Source organism: Mauremys mutica, chromosome 22 (genome assembly GCF_020497125.1).
Source record: "Mauremys mutica isolate MM-2020 ecotype Southern chromosome 22, ASM2049712v1, whole genome shotgun sequence".
Lineage (NCBI taxonomy): Eukaryota > Metazoa > Chordata > Testudines > Geoemydidae > Mauremys > Mauremys mutica.
Genome location: NC_059093.1, coordinates 20,197,710 through 20,211,355, shown reverse-complemented (window position 1 = coordinate 20,211,355; position 13,646 = coordinate 20,197,710). Strand labels below are relative to the sequence as shown.

The 13,646-nt window shown below is 46.0% G+C and overlaps 1 pseudogene; it reads left to right on the top strand.

The window, feature by feature from the left end:
• Window positions 1-13,646, top strand: part of LOC123354619 — a 72,244-nt pseudogene that overhangs the window by 25,937 nt on the left and 32,661 nt on the right.

Below are 13,646 nucleotides of genomic sequence, written 5' to 3'. Positions count from 1 at the left end.
TTAATATAGTTTTGTAAATCTGGAATTCAGCAAAACCTTTTCTGTGAGCAGTGTGGCCCAGTTCCAGGCCTCTTGTTCTGAGTCCCCGTCAGGGGCCCTAACCACTGACCATCATTCCTCTCTTCAGTAACCAGGCAGTATTGAACAGGAAGTGTCATGACATTTGTGAGCTCTGCGTCACGAAGTGAATGGCTCGCCACGAAGGCATCACAGGCTTTGGGTCCTGCTACAGTTCAGTTGGGAGAAAGGGGAGCAGGTTCCGTAACCACCAGGAGGATTTTAGGGCAGGATATCTCGGATCTTGTCACTGGCGAAAGCAGTTCCCTTTAACTCTGCTGCTGAGCCTCGTTGCCTTACAGTGATGTTCACTGGGTACACAGAGATTTCTTCTTTCAGAGTAGCAGCCGTGTTAGTCTGTATCCGCAAAAAAAACAGGAGTACTTGTGGCACCTTAAAGACTAACAAATTTATTTAAGCATGAGCTTTCGTGAGCTACAGCTGTAGCTCACGAAAGCTCATGCTTAAATAAATTTGTTAGTCTTTAAGGTGCCACAAGGACTAGAGATGTCTTCCATTTTTCTCTTGGGATGCCCAGCTTTAGGGCAGACAGCTGTTTCAAGTACTTTGAGGTGTTGCACATGTGCATGCTTCTGGTTGTATGGCATGGCAAAAGTGTTAATCCATTTCATTTTGTAGTTTGCCAGACTAGTGCTGATGTGGCTCTGCAGGTTTGGAGCATGACAACTCATTGCTTGAAACATGCAACCAAATTCCATTTGATGATCGTTACTATGGCCTCTGGTGGCATGGAATAAACTAGTGTTTTTATTTTCTTCTGACATTCCTCACAAAGTAATAAACTTAGTTACTAATGAGATACACTTTGCTTTAGTTTGTATGCTTTTAGCAGTAGCCTTGGGTATTAGCATTTGCCTTATTGACAAAAAGGAGCATTGTCCAAGACACCTTAGTAATCTTTCTAAAAGTGCCAATGGCTCCTTTTTTTCATCTATCACGGAAGCCAGGAAGGGCACTCAGTTTAATATCTCTTGATTAAAAATGAGCGGTTTTGGAGAGTGTACCAGTATAGTTCGTGTCTCATTTCGCTATCCCTTAATCCTCTCCCAAATGCATTGCCTATTAATTACAGGGTATAAGGAGTAAAAGATGCATTTTTCAGATACTTCACTGTAGATCTCCTATTTATACATAAAACACTTCATACATAGTGACTAGAGGATGGTAGGAATATAGTGCTATAGATAACTATTGTTTCAATGATTTTGCATTTGAAATTATTATGGGGATGTAACTCCTTTTGGGGGGGAACAGTCCTGTACAGACTTGAAACACTCGTGGCTTTTTTTCTCCATGTGTTCTTTACTTAACTATCTTAATCTGTAACTCCTATTACACAGAAGTGTATTAAGTCAAGCTATAAACTTGGCACTACTATTCAAATTAATGTAAACTAGGGTTTCCAGTCTTGGATGTATCTAACTACGCTTTGTTCTGCACATTTAGACTCAAATTTCGGTTTTCAGGGACTATAGATGATGTGTTTGACTTTGGGCTGTTTCGTTAATGTCACTTGAGCTGTGAAAGAGCTGACCTTGTGTCATGGAGTCCCCGGGCGATGCTCTGGAACTGCTCCCCACAAAGCCAGGCAGGACTCTGGGGAGCCTCCTCTCCCTCGGAGCAGACTGTCTTCAGGGCAAGAAGCTCACACGGCTTCACCTCCTGGGTCTCTCCTTGGGGCATTCAGCATCCTCTGCCCCTCCGTGCGCTTCCCACAGCGAGTCCGCGCAGGCAGGGTCCTGGGGAAGCCAGAGGGTCCTGCACCCCCACTTCACAGTCAGACGTGACTCTCAGACAGCCCATAAAACAGAGGTTTATTAGATGACAGGAACATGGTACATGGAACATGGTACAGCAAACGGGACCCCTCAGCCGGGTCCATTCTGGGGCCCAGCAAGCCAGACAACCCCATCTGCACTCACTTCCCGTCCCCAGCCAGCTCCAAACTGAAACTCCCTCCAGCCCCTCCTTTCTGGCCTTTGTCTCTTTCCTGGGCCAGGAGGTCACCTGATCTCTTTGTTCACCTTTAGCATCCCTTTGCAAGGGGGGAAGGGCCCTGGTCATTTATTGCTAAGAGACAGACTGTTGGTGATTTATGCACACTGGAGACTTAAGAAATGCATAGGGGAAACTGAGGCACCCACACAGTATTCAGAGGAAACGTTAAGAACAGTCCCACTTCGTCACACCATGCAATGGTAGATGTTTGTAGGAAAAGCAGAAATGATGCAAGATTGGTGTATCCCATTCTAGTAATCCTTTTTCTTATGACAGCTCAATTCACCTTTTACTGGTGACCGAAATGTAATTATGATCTTTTCAGTGTTTAACTTCTTTCTGAAATGAAGCTATCCATTTCCTCTTTCCTAAGGAAATTTCACAAAGAATATATGTACACCCCTTCTGGTTGGTAAGAGTTGGACTCTCCCATATTACACACAGCGAATGGAAAACAATCGTTTATGATCGCTCAAGTTTTTGAAGGATTAGATTTAATGCTCTTGTTTCAATTAATTTTGCCCATGCCCTCCAGATCCAGACTGTGAAACTCCAGCAGTATTTAGTTCAGCAGAGACTACAGCAAACTTGGTAAGCTTTAGTCACTGTTTAGATTAGGCTTCCTAGAGACACATAACATCCTTCAAAGAACTTGGCCCTGGAAGCAAGCTTAGGCCTGGTTTACACTACTGTTATTTCGAAAAAATGATTCCGTCCACATGACCAAACGTTTTTTCAATTTAAAGGGCTCTAAAATTCGATTTCTGTACTCCACCTCAGCAAGTGGTGCAGCACTTAAATTGAGATCGCAATCACGGGTTAAAGGTATTGTGGACACAATTCAACATTATTGGCCTCAGCTATCCCAGGATGCTCCCTCGTAACCGCTCTGGACGATACTCTCAACTCCAATGCACTAGCCAGGTGGGCAGGAAAAGCCCTGGGAACTTTTTGAATTTAATTTCCTGTTTGGTCACCAGCAGCACATGTGTCCATCAGCACAGTCCACCATCACAAGAGATCACGCAGTCCCGGATTCGCAGACAAGCTCCAGCGTGGTCCAAACGGGAGGTACTGGATCTCATCGCATGCTGGGGAGCTGAGTCTGTTATGGCAGAACTACTTTCCAAAAAAAGGAACACAAATACCTACACTAAAGTCTTCAGGGCCATGATGGAAAGAGGCTACTCCAGGGAGACAGAGCAGTGTCGTACAAAAATCAAGGAGTTCAGGCAAGCTTACCAAAAAGCTAGGGAGGCAAACGGGCACTCTGGGTCACAGCCCCATACATTCTGCTTTTACTGTGAGCTCCATGCAATTATGGGGAGTGATGCCACCACTACCCCACCACTGTCCGTGGACACCTGCAAGGCGGGAGTTGCACGGAGCGAAGAGGAAGAGACATTGCGGGATGAAGAGAACGGTGCACAAGCGGCAAGTGGGGAATCCGTTTTCCCCCTAGCCAGGAACTAATCTTAACGCTGGATCCAATAGCCTCCCCTCACTCCCAAGGCAGGCTCCTGTTCCATGACCCTGGAGAAGGTACTTCTGGTGAGTGAGAGCCTGATCAGAGCCACGTGGCGGGGGGTGGGGGGGACCCAGTTGCGCTGGGTTGTTCATGTTTAGTGTAAAAGGCTCATCCCTGCTCTGAGCCTGATCGGAGCCACGCGGTGGGGGAGCGGGGGGTGGTGGTTGTTGTGTGAAGTGATCATCCCAGAGAGCCCGCAGCCCCTCCTTTTATATGGCGAACCCACCAGGCATTGCTTGGTATGGGAAAGGGGGCCCAGCAGTGTGAAAGCATTGAAATGAACGTAGAAGAAGCAGAACCCCGCGTGCCCCTAGGCTGCCTGCAAGCTGAATTCTGTTGCCCGGTCGTGTGTGATGGCTTCCTCATACCAAAGTGCCCCCTTTGTTCTCTGCAATGTATTTTTTAAAGTACTACCCTCCCTTTTTCTCCTCTCACAGGAGCCACGTTGAAACATTTGCACCTATCTACTCCATCCCAGCGGTTGGTCCAGATTAGAAGATGGAAAAAAACGAACTAGGGGCGACATGTTCGCCGAGCTCATGCAGTCCTCCGGCACTGATAGGGCCCAGCTGAATGCGTGGAGGCAAACAATTGCGGAGTCCGATATGGCATTACAGGCACACAAAGAGAGGATGGACGCGTGCGATGAGAGCAGGCAGGACACTATGCTCAAGCTCATGGGGGAGCAAACTGACATGCCCCGCTGTATGATGGATCTAATGCAGGAAAGGCAGCAACACTGCAGACTGCCACTGCAACCCCTGTATAACCACCCTCCCTCCTCCCCAAGTTCCATAGCCTCCCCCCACATGTTCTTGGGTGTCTGGGTGAGGAGGCTATGGGGACCCACACACTCACTCCCAGAGGATCGCCCACGTACCAGAAAGCTGGGATATGCGAACTTTTGATTTGGTTTCTGGACTTCAATACATTGTGCATCAAATAAAGAACAGTTTTTAAACAATTTTGACTTTAGTTCCTTTCTCTCATATAATATATATACATATGGTGTAGGTAACTTCAAGAGAAACAAACACAACTGTCACACTGTACCCTGGCCAGTCATGAAACTGGCTTTCAAAGCTTCTCTGAGGTGCAGCGCTTCCTGGTGTGCTCTTCTAATCGCTCTGTTGTCTGGCTGTGCGAAATTGGCAGCCAGACGAGTTGCCTCAACCTCCCACCCTGCTATAGAAGTCTCCCTCTTACTCTCATAGGCCACGTTTACACTTACCTGCTGGGTCGACGCGGCGAGTTCGACTGCTCGGAGTTCGAACTATCGCGTCTGATCTAGACGCGATAGTTCGAACCCCGGAAGCGCTAGTTCGAACTCCGGTACTCCACCGCGGCAGGAGGAGTTGCCGGAGTCGACCTTGGAGCCGCGGAGTTCGCTTCCGCGGCGTCTGGACGGGTAAGTAAGTCGAACTAGGGTAGTTCGAATTCAGCTACGTTATTCACGTAGCTGAATTCGTGTACCCTAGTTCGACCCCCGACCTTAGTGTAGACCAGGGCATAGATATTGTGGAGCACACAACAAGCAGCAATTACAATTGGAATATTGGTTGTGCTGAGATCTAACCAAGTCAGTAAAAGCAGCAAAGAGTCCTGTGGCAACTTATAGACTAACAGATGTATTGGAGCAGGAGCTTTCGTGGGTGAATACCCACTTCATTGCATGCATCCACGTGAATACCCACGAAAGCTAATGCTCCAATACGTCTGTTAGTCTATAAGGTGCCACAGGACGCTGCTGCTTTTACAGATCCAGACTAACACGGCTACCCCTCTGATACGAGTCAGTAAACTGTGCCAGCACCCTTTCAAACGTCCAAAAGCACACTCTACCACCATTCTGCACTTGCTCAGCCTATAGTTGAACTGCTCCTTACTACTGTCCAGGGTTCCTGTGTACGGCTTCATGAGCCATGGCATTAAGGGGTAGGCTGGGTCCCTGAGGATAACTGTAGGCATTTCAACATCCCCAACAGTAATTTTCTGGTTTAGAAAGTAAGTCCCTTCCTGCAGCTGTTCAAACAGACCAGAGTTCCTGAAGATGCGAGCATCGTGCACCAATCCCGGCCATCCCACGTTGATGTTGGTGAAACATCCCTTGTGATCCACCAGTGCTTGCAGCACCATGGAAAAGTATCCTTTGCAGTTTATGTACTGGTCACCCCAGTGTCCCGGGGCCAAGATGGGGATATGCATTCCATCTATTGCCCCGCCACAGTTAGGGAACCCCAGTGCATTAAAGCCATCCACAGTGGCCTGCACATTTTCCAAAGTCACTACCCTTGATAGCAGCTGCTCAATGACTGCGTTGGCTATTTGCAGCACAACAGCCCCTATAGTAGATTTGCCTACTCCAAACTGATTCCTGACTGACTGGTTGCTGTCTCCTGGTATGTCTCCTGGTATGTTGCAAGCTTCCACAGTGCTATGGCCACTCGCTTCTCAATGGTCAGGGCTGCTCTCATTTTGATGTCTTTGTGCTTCAGGGCAGGGGACAGCAAGTCACAAAGTTCCATGAAAGTGGCCCTACGCACACAAAAGTTTCGCAGCCACTGGGAATCTTCCCAGACCCATAACACTATGCGGTCCCACCAGTCTGTGCTTGTTTCCTGGGCCCAGATTCGGTGTTCCATGGCATGAGCCTGGCCCAATGCCACCATGATCTCCCAATCGCCACACGCCGTGCATCTAGGAATGTCTGTGTCCATGTCCTCATCAGTATAGTAATCGCACTGTCATTGCTTCCTCGCCCAGTTTTGCAGGTACTGAACATACTGCTGGATAATGCACGAGGTATTTACAATGGTTAAAACTGCGGCAGAGATCTGAGTGGGCTCTATGTTTGCTGCACAATGGCGCCTGCACGGGTAATCCTTGAAAAAGGGTGCGAAATGAGCTGTTTGATTCAAGATGGCCAATAAAAGGTGGTAAATGGTTGTCTTCTGTAGCTTCCATGGGAGGCGAGAACAGCTTCCGCCTCTTTCTCCAGATTGTCTATGAGGCTTCGTTCATGATGGGCGAGTAACAGCAGGGAATGGTTGCCTTCAGTAGCTTCCACAGGAGCCCAGGACCGACAACATGGAAAAAGCGGCGAGAGCAGAGTTTGCGGCGGAAGCTGTGTGGCTCTGTTCACGATGGCCAAGAAATGGTGGGAAATGGTTAGATGAAAGAGGAGAGGACATTCAAAGTGGATTCGACATACCAGGAGACAGGCGGTGTACTGTGCTGCACTGTCTGCTGGCAGCATGGCATCCGCCGTAGCTTTCACAGAGGGAGGAGCGAGTGATAGCACACACCCAGAAAAACCCGCAAGAATGTTTTTGCCCCACCATGCACTGGGAGATTAACCCACAATTCCAATGGGCAGCAGAGACTGCAGGAACTGTGAGATAGCTACCCCAGTGCAATGCTCCTCCATTCGATGCTGGCCTCGGTACTGTGGACGCACTCTGATGAATTCACGTGCTTTAGTGGGGACACATAATATCGAATGTGTGAGCTTGATTCAGGAAATTAAAATAAAAGAACTTTGAATTTCATACTGTAGACATACCCTTAGTGTAGATGCTCAGGGGTGGTTTTTAGGAGGAAGAAATAATAGTTCCATTTCTATTTCACATTTCTCCCACTCCCCACCCCTTCCAGCTACATAGTGAATGCTTGGCTCTGAAGGGGATCCTGTGAAAATGTGACCTCATTACAGTATCATTGTAAAGTTGGTCTTTAAATCAGTGCACAGTGCTTATCAAGTATAAACACATCCTGGTGGTGGCTTTTACAGTCTGAATTTTGTTTGTAAGAGTTCTGCTCCATGTCTGTCTTCACACTTTTGGGGGGAGAAGGGAGGTGGAAAACCATCTATGTTCTTTGTAAAGCCCTGAATCTCCCCACTCCTAGTTCTGTTTTATGTACTACTCTTCAAGTCTCACACCAGTGTATGCTAGCCTTCAGAGACAGGACTGGACCAGACCTTGCCTTTGAAATCAGTCTGTTTGTTAATGGGCTTGGAGAAGCTAGTGTTTAGTAAAACAAGGTGTTTTTTCTTCTCTACCCCACACCCCTGCAGCTTGCTGGTCCAGAGATCAGGTACAGGAACTCATCACTTAAAGTCGTCCCGGTTAATGTCGTTTCATTGTTACGTTGCTGATCAATTAGGGAACATACTTGTTTAAAGTTGTGCAATGCTCCAATCTAACATCCTTTGGCAGCTGCCTGCTTTGTCCACTGCTTGCAGGAAGAGCAGCCCGTTGCCAGTAGCTGGTGGGTAGTTGGAACCAGGGTGCCCAGCACCCCCCCCCCGATCAGCTCCCCGCTCCCCTAAGTTCCCTGTGCAGCAGCCACCCAGAAGGCTATCGGTTACCTGCAGTTCAGCTGTCTCTCCCCCGCTGCCATGTGCTGCTCCTGCCCTCTGCCTTGGAGCTGCTGTCGGAGAAAAAACAATTTCTCACTCTCTGGGTGCAGCAACTCAGATACTTTATTCTCTCTAAAAGCAGCAAAGAGTCCTATGGCACCTTATAGACTAACAGACATATTGGAGCATGAGCTTTCATGGGTGAATACCCACTTCATTGGATGCATGCGTCTGACGAAGTGGGTATTCACCCATGAAAGCTCATGCTCCAATACGTCTGTTAGTCTATAAGGTGCCACAGGGCTCTTTGCTGCTTTTACAGATCCAGACTAACGCAGCGACCCTTCTGATCCTTTATTTTCTCTACCAATTGCATAGAGGGAGAGAGCTAAACAGGTCTCTCTCCAGGTAAACAATTCAGCCAGCATGTGTACCTTTGTTACAGACAACAATGAGCAACAGCTGCAGTTTGTTTAGACATAGGTCATCCTGATATCTTATTTTTCTCACTTCTATTTAGCCTCTAGTCTACATTCCATACTTATCTAACACAAGGCCACAACAACTTCTCCCACAGTTCTTTCCCCCTTGCCTCACACAATCCGCGCTTCTACAAGTCTCGCGTTAGTAGGGTTACAGCTTAGCCTAACTCTTGCTCAGAGAGGGGACTGTTTGCATTGAAATCCCCTTCAAATCCCTGTCAGTTCTTTCTCCACTTCCAGACACACCCCTTTTGTGCTTCTAGCACAACAAACATTCTTAAATCTCTATTTGCATCAAGTCTTGCATTTCAGATTCTACATCAAATGCTTCAACCTTCAGGGTTTTGACTGGATGCAATAACAATGCATAATTAGCATGGACATGAAAGGTTTTACTATTATCACGTCCTTTACAACAACAGTAACCTAATCCTACACTAAACAACAATAATAAAAACATTCCCATTCCCATTGTAATAATATAGTGGGGTTGCTATTCAACCTTAATTACAAAACACAATCCATTATATTTAATACAGAAAATAAACACTATAAACTGTATAAAGAACATATTTCTCAACTTGAGATATATTTTGAAGCATATGACTTTGCTCTTTTAATTCAGAGATTCTCTGAACGTCTGGTAGCAGTGAAAGCAAATTTTGAAACTGGCCAGATACTAGGGTAGTCCAGTTAAAGGGTATCTGAAACCTAAGGGCTAATTATAGAATTCTATCTGCAGGCCAATAAATAATATGATTGCCTGCAGCAGTGATGAGATTAAAATGTATATCTCGCAACATAGTGGCCTCAACAAGCACACAACTGTCATTAGCTTGGAAAAGTAGGTGTCCTGTCAGGGTAGTTCCTTGTCCCCCATCCTCCCAACAAACACTGGCATGAACAGTGACAACTTCCCCTGGCTTCAGTTTATGTACACACTGAAGTTGGGCGGGGGTGTTTCTAAGGGCCAAAATATCCATTGAGTCCCTAGTCCTTTCTAAATGGCAGGTATTATTCTAGGGGCATTGACTATAAATCAATTAGGCATACCAGGAGCTCTGATTTCCCAGATGTCATGTTGAATAATCCAGTCCCACATGCATCCTCCCCACAGACTGGGCAGGATTTGGTATGTGAGAGCCCACACTCCTACCAGCCCATATGCTTGAAAGGAGCACTGTGAACGACCGCACTTTCACCCAGAAAATCTCCAAGTGTGTCTCCATGGCCACAGATCAGATGGTACTCCTGAGGTATCTGTAAGGGCAGTGGGCCACGCCTCATGCTTGAGATCACTCCGAATGGGCTTTAGCTGGTCTTTCAGGAAATCTTGGATTCTGAGCAAGCCAGGTTCCCCCACTGCAATGCCTTCCCAGCCTCAGTGTTATTCAATACCATCTCTGTTAAAACATCTGGGTCATTGAACTAAGGACAGAATAACATGTAGCTCACCCACTCCAGCCTGTACTTGGGTTAACTGTGCCCCAGTATTCCCAGGAGGTCTCCCATCAAAGTACTAACCAGGCTCAACCATGCTTAGCTTCTAAGATCAGACAAGATGGGGCATGCTCAGGGTGGTATGGCTATTGGGTTGTAGTAGATGTATGGCATTGTCTGTATTTGGATGTGTTACAGGGGTAATAGTGTAATGGAGAAAATGCGGGGGCAGTGGCAACAAGGTGCCTTTGGTATTTGTCATTTAAAATCCAATTAGGGAGGGTACTACAAACCCCAAAATCCAATCAATGCCACATTCCCAAGCAGGGGTCCCACAAGTTTCTTCCTGCCAGTGTATAATTCTTTGTCTCTTCACCAGGGTCAGTTCTTAATGTCTTTTATAGGCAGGAATTCCTGGACTTTGGCAATTTCAGCGGAGCGCGTGTTCCTTCTTCTTTCCTGAAGCAATTGTGGCTCAGCATCATACAGGGGAGAGTTTACCAGCACAGCACCCTGTAGTGGTTTGGTTTCCGTAGCAAATACCAAATGCAGGTTAGCTCTGTCAGTGGATAAAGGAGAGGTTACCAGCACATCACCGTGTCCTTTTCTCCTGTGGTTCAGAAAGAGGAAAAGAAACACGAGAAGGAGAGACAGGCTGATCAATAGTAGGAGTGGAATTATCTCGAGGCGGAGGGGCCTTTTGGCCGTGAGACACATGGGTCCAGGCAGTCAGAGCTTGGCACTTCACAGCGGTGTTGGTAGTCAGCCCAAATTGGTAAGGGCCTTTCCAGCTCGGAGCCAGAGCAGTCTTTTTTTGGTGGACCTTTACATAGATCCAGTCTCCTGGATCCAAGGAGTGGCAGGGCTGCTAGGGTCTTTGGGTAGCGCTTCTTTACCTGTGAGAAAAGAAACCTAACACATTTCATTAATGCCTGGCAGTGTTTGCAGATTTTACAGCTACTTGGGCACATTCAAGCCCCCCCTTTTCTTGGTTGTCAGCCAAGCCTTAGCTGTGAGCAGTGTCCTTGAGTGGGGCCAGCATCTTATCTTATCTTTGGACTGAGCATACTAGCTATTTTTTTTTCAGTTAATTCATTCTGTTCTTTTTTCCTTCTCCCCTTTCTTGGCTTCTTTTAACCTACAAAGGAAACTTCCGCTCTTCACTCATACACCTTTTCCCAACCATGAACACATAAACATTGCCATTATACAGTACATTAGTCTTATTATTCAATGTATGCCACATATACCCTTCCACTAAAATAACTTTTTTACAGAGCTTTGGAGCAACAAGCCAGGACATTCACACCCACTTTTGAGGAGTCCACTCGGTACAGCCTCTGGTGTCCAATAGCTTCCCACCATATCCAGCCCTCTGGCTAGAAATCTGAGGTAGCCAGAAGGATCCCATGGGCAATGTGGGGAGCAAGTTAACCTTTCATGTCCTTGCTTCCAAAGACTGTTGGTATGCAAATTTTAACAACAATTTTTTTCAGTTAAAAGATCTGGCCAATGAAGTTTCTTTTTCTTACTTAAGCAAATGTATTAGACTTTAGTATATCACATTTTCTTGATATTATCCAAACACTTTGTATTCCAAATTGAATAAAACAAGTATCTGCTTTTTGATTTAACCCTTCTGTTTGATTTTAAACTAGACTGTCCTATGAAAATATTAAACACAACAATTCTGGCCATGAGAGAAACACCACAAGACAGGACATAGAACACAGAACAGAATTCCTATTGTGCTAGTAAATGCATGGTACGTTGAATGCTGTTCAGCTGGCATCAGTTTTCTCTGATTATCTGAAAGACAGAAAAAACAGAGGTCTACCCCTTCTGGGCAGTCAGTCATTGCTTAAAATATACAAATACCTTTGTTGATTTCAGGCAAAACAGAGGAATTACCCCATATTTTCTTGAATTGGTTTCATAGGCAGCCCAGGTTTCAATGGCTCCTACCTTATCAGTTAGATAATTTGCATTAATACAGATGTTTTCTGGCTTGCTTCTGGATCCAAAGCTATCCACAGCTTAAAGACTCTTACTTAAAAGAGACACAATTGATGCTGCCAGAATTTTGATTGCCTTTTACTTTTAACTCCTGCTTTCAAAACACACAACGATCTGAAAGAAAACACCACTTATTGTAGCCCCATAGATCCTAATAGGATTTTAATTAAGTAAAACTGTATATTACATTTCTTTAGTTAATTCAGCTAAATCATTCATAGCCAAATGATTGCAGCCAAATGATTTCTTTGCCTGGATTTGTTTACAAACATTTCAAAGACACCAAGAATTTTCCTCTTTAGCATTTTACAAAGTTCAACTGCTTGATTCCCTCTAGCAACTACAGAGTTAATTTCTCACTCTTTCCTTAAATCACTTGCTTATCTCCCAAAAGGACACCCAATCAACTCAGATTTTACCATTCTAATTATTGTTCCAGGGATTTAAGTTTCCCATTCCTGTACTTACTTACTCCTTTTCTTTCACTATGCCCTCCAAGTTTCCAACCTGTTTTCCAATCTCTCTATCTGTTGCCTGCCCGCTTGGGCCCAATCCTGCTTTTCTTGCTGAACTGTCTCTTCCATGGGCACCGGCTTTGTTCCACTACCAGTTTAGCTAGGAGGATGGGCTTCTCAACTAGCCCGCACCCCCCGGTCTCTTCCCTTAAACATTCTTACTCACAAGGCTACCCAAGTCTTCCCTCGTGAGATTTGCCACCTGGGCAAAACGCATGGCCCATCGGCCTTTAACTATTCATTCCCTCTTTGTGGCAAACACCCTGCTGTTACGGCGTATGCTGAGCACAAATGGTTAAATTTTAACAAGTCCCTGCAGGACCGGTACTTGCTTAGCCAGTGCTTCCTTTTCTACCTGGAAGTCCTGTCACAAGGCCTGCAACTTGCCCTGGGTGTAGGTTTGATTTTCTGCCTGGTTCATGTTCGCTACGACTGGGGATAGATCCACCTGACACCCTTCCCGGTCAACCGGGGTGGAGAGAGGAATGCTAAACCCCTCTCCAGTTCTCAGACTTACTGTGGCTGAGTGGGTACACCTTTAATCATGCAATCCTCAACATATAACACCAACAGTACCAAGCAAAGCAAACATAAAAATAAAAAGGGCAAAACAAATAGATGGTGTAATTCTGCAGGGCTCCCCCCTACTCATTTTTTCACCAAACTGTCAGATTCTCAGAGGGGTAGCCGTGTTAGTCTGGTTCTGTAGAAGCAGCAAAGAATCCTGTGGCACCTTATAGACTAACAGACATTTCGCAGCATGAGCTTTCGTGGGTGAATACCCACTTCTTCGGATGCAAGTAGTGGAAATTTCCACTACTTGCATCCGACAAAGTGGGTATTCACCCACGAAAGCTCATGCTGCAAAATCATAGAATCATAGAATCATAGAATCTCAGGGTTGGAAGGGACCTCAGGAGGTCATCTAGTCCAACCCCCTGCTCAAAGCAGGACCAAACCCAACTAAATCATCCCAGCCAGGGCTTTGTCAAGCCTGACCTTAAAAACCTCTAAGGAAGGAGATTCCACTACCTCCCTAGGTAACCCATTCCAGTGCTTCACCACCCTACTAGTGAAAAAGTTTTTCCTAATATCCAACCTAAACCTCCCCCTCTGCAACTTGAGACCATTACTCCTTGTTCTGTCATCTTCTACCACTGAGAACAGTCTAGATCCATCCTCTTTGGAACCCCCTTTCAGGTAGTTGAAAGCAGCTATCAAATCCCCCC